This window comes from Tupaia chinensis, unplaced genomic scaffold (assembly GCF_000334495.1).
Source record: "Tupaia chinensis unplaced genomic scaffold, TupChi_1.0 Scaffold000045_1, whole genome shotgun sequence".
Lineage (NCBI taxonomy): Eukaryota > Metazoa > Chordata > Mammalia > Scandentia > Tupaiidae > Tupaia > Tupaia belangeri.
The window spans coordinates 2,171,442-2,174,894 of NW_006159501.1; positions in this window are offsets into that span (position 1 = coordinate 2,171,442).

Here is a 3,453-nt window from a genome sequence, read left to right on the forward strand (position 1 = left end):
ATGGCCAAGTGTGTGCCTAGAAAGCCAAGGGAGGCCTTGGGCAACGAGCCAGCACATTCCCATATGGGTCTAAACCTCTCAGAGTGTTGTATTCTGTGCCACCTGCTGGCCCTGGTGGTTAATTTGCTGTCTGATTTCTCCCACATGCAGCCCCTCCTGCCTTCCACTCTATTGGCGAATCCTAGAAGCAACCTTACCTCCTGATCCTTTGCATATACTGATCCCCTGAAGCCTTTACCTCCATGACCAATTTACCTCCACTTCTCAGCTCAGGCATTTCTCCTTCCCCTGTGCATCCCATAGTACTCTGAGCTTTTAGCCCTCAGCACTTTGCATACTGAACCATGATGATTTGCTTGTCTGTCTCATCAGTGGACTGTGGGACCTTGGAGTGCAGGGCTGTGTTTTACCATCTTTGTTTCACTAATGCTTGCCACTTTAAACAATGTTCTTACTTAAATGAGTGCATGAGTCTATGTCAGGCATGAAGAAACATTTGTGCTTGCTATGTTCTTGATAAAGCCTGATGGTACTTTATAAACCCTTCAAATGTAATGTAATGCTCATTATGTTATAAAGTCCTGTTCCCAGACTGTATCTCTACCCAGATTATTCTATTAAGCCAAATAGCATTAATAAGTGATGGGTAATTATCCACTACAGAGGTTATTTTACACTTGCAATAGGAACTACTTAAAAACAAGCATAGCAAGTATAACTTCATTGGAAGATTCTACAAAGCTTACTGGGACTCTGTGCTTTCCCTCTCATCCCTTCCTCCCATCTTCAGTGCTTTCCTCACTTAGAAACTCTCTTCTCTCCCTTCTTCTCCCTCCTCCTTTTCATTGTTTGTCTTCTTTCTTCCTCTCTTTCTTTCTCTTTCCTCCTCTCAGTCTCTCCCCTTCCTGTCTTTCCCAACACTCCTGTGCCCATCCTGGAAGACAAGACTTCAGCGGGAGCCAGTGCCCTCAGGAAGGAAATGCACCTTGAGTACTTCTGGTTCCACTGGGGCTTCCAGACTCCAGAGTGAATGCTTGGAGTCATACAGCTGGGCTGTCTGCTAGAAAGTATTCTAAGATACTTCCATCATTGATCTGTGATCTTACCCTCAATACCCGGGAAAAGATGGGCCAGACCTCCTTCCATAGCCCAGAGACAGTATAAGCAACTGTTTGACTCACACCTACATTCTCTGACATTTTTGAGAAATCTCTATCTACATGAGATACTTTTGATGGCATATTGTTAATGAAACATAATAACCTATGCTGTTTTCCTACTACACTATAAATCTCTTTGCACCTAGGGACCCTCGCTTATTACTTTTTAAGCACTGAACACTCAGCACAGCATCTGGTGCAGAGTAATGAATGAATGAACAAGAACAGGAAAAGTTAACAACGAGCATTATTCATGAATTATCATTATGAGAAAAGACAACTTACACACTTAGCCTGAGGTCTTCTAGTGACCACCAGTGGTCTGGGTGGGCAAGCTGGGTACATGAAACTGTCTAGAAGATTTTCTTTTTTTAATGAGAAAAAGACTAGATTTGATTATACTGTTTTTAGTTATATAAGATAAAACATGATAATCACCAGAAAACAGAGCTAAAGAGTGTGTGGTTTTGCTCTTTCCTTCTAAAATATGTATATTCTCATTCAGAATTCCCAGATCTGAGCTCTGTCCTGCTCTGGCATGCATTATGCAATGGCCTCACATGGTTGGTTCTGACGGGTTTGCCAGAGCAGCTGAGTGCAGTCCACGGGCCTGCGTGACTGTGCACTCGTTCCTTTGCTGCCTCACGATGGTGAGTGTTGGAGTTTATTCAGAACAGACAAAACATCAAGACACGAGAGGACTGACCTGGATTCCTGAGCTGCACAGACAGCCATCTGCATTGTTTTCTGCCTCCCTGGTCTTGCCACTCTGGGTTCTGGGGCTAACATCACAGATTCGTAGTGGCTGTAAGAAACTCCCTTAGGCTGTTTGGAAGCCGAAAACATCTTCACACAACTCTGATCATCTGTGACAGATGAAGAGCACCCCCTCAGGAAGATGCTGGATAAGGGAGCAGAGAGGCTAGCCTTGGTCAGACATTTCAAGGTTTATGAGAATCATGGACAAACTCTGCAGCCAGAAGCTCCTGCCGTGAGCACCTACTTTCTTTCCGATTTGAACAGCAGGGTACCCATTGCAGGTTATTTGCGGATCTCCCTGGGCACTTATATTTTGTTTAATGACACTGACACTGGTGCAGAATTTTCCACCCCTGAAGATGATGACAAATTCTACAGCTGATATAGTAGAGATCTGGCTGCAAAATTTAACACTTGGCACTAGGAAAGAAACACTCTTCTCCAGTGTGCAGTTTTTATGTTCATGATCTTATACTTCATTTTGCCATTCTCTCTAAGTGACCAACATTCAAGGGGATGTCTTCAGGCACTTTTTTCTAGACCCTCTACTAATCCTTTCACAGTCTGGGATACAGAGACCAAAAGCAATACCTGAGGGTCACTGAGCAATTACTACATGCCATGATCCTCACTGCCACACAGAGAGAGTAAGTAACGTGACCAAGACTGCATTGACTAATGAGTGACAGTGGTGGATATTAAAATGCAAGAAACTTATAACCACTGCACCATAGTCTAGCAGGAAAGAAAGAGGCCCAATGCAATGGGGAAGTACTAGGAGCCAGATCTCCTGTGTCCATCCTCTACTCTGTCCCTAGTGACACATGGTAGCTAGAAGTACAAGACTGTGCTAGTTTTCTAGGTCTCAATCAGCTACCACAAACGGGTAGCTGCACAAGAGAAATATATCTTCATGCAGTTCTGGAGGCTGAAAGTCCACGATCAGGAGTTGGCAGAGTTTGTTTCATTCTGGGTCCTCTCTTCCTGGCTTGTATATGACTGTCTTCTCTCTAGGTCTTCACAGAGGCTCCCTCTGTACATGTCTGTGTGCAAATTTCCTCTTCTTATAAGGACCCCACATTTATTGAATTAGGACCCACACATAGGACCTTATGTAAACTTAATTATCTTTTTTTTTAAATTTTTTTATTATTATCATAATCTTCTTTATATTACATTGGATTACATATAACTTTACATTGACTTCCATTGCTTTTTCAAAAGGGAATGCCATGCATGTCGGTCAATACAGAGGCATCGATCTCCCCGCTTTATCATTCAAAGTCTTTTCCATGCATTTCCCAATAATTATTATTATTATAATTTTTTAAAACAGTCAATCACTATTTCTCATTTTGCTTGTTAAAAGACTTCACCCATCATGAAATACTTCCCAGACCAGTCCAGTTGAGAATACTATACATGTCATCTTCAACAGATAATAAACCATATCTGTTTCTCACTAACATCCCCTCTATTGTTCACTTGCTATCTTTCTCTATCCTCTTCTCTTTTTTTTTTTATAGTTTATTTT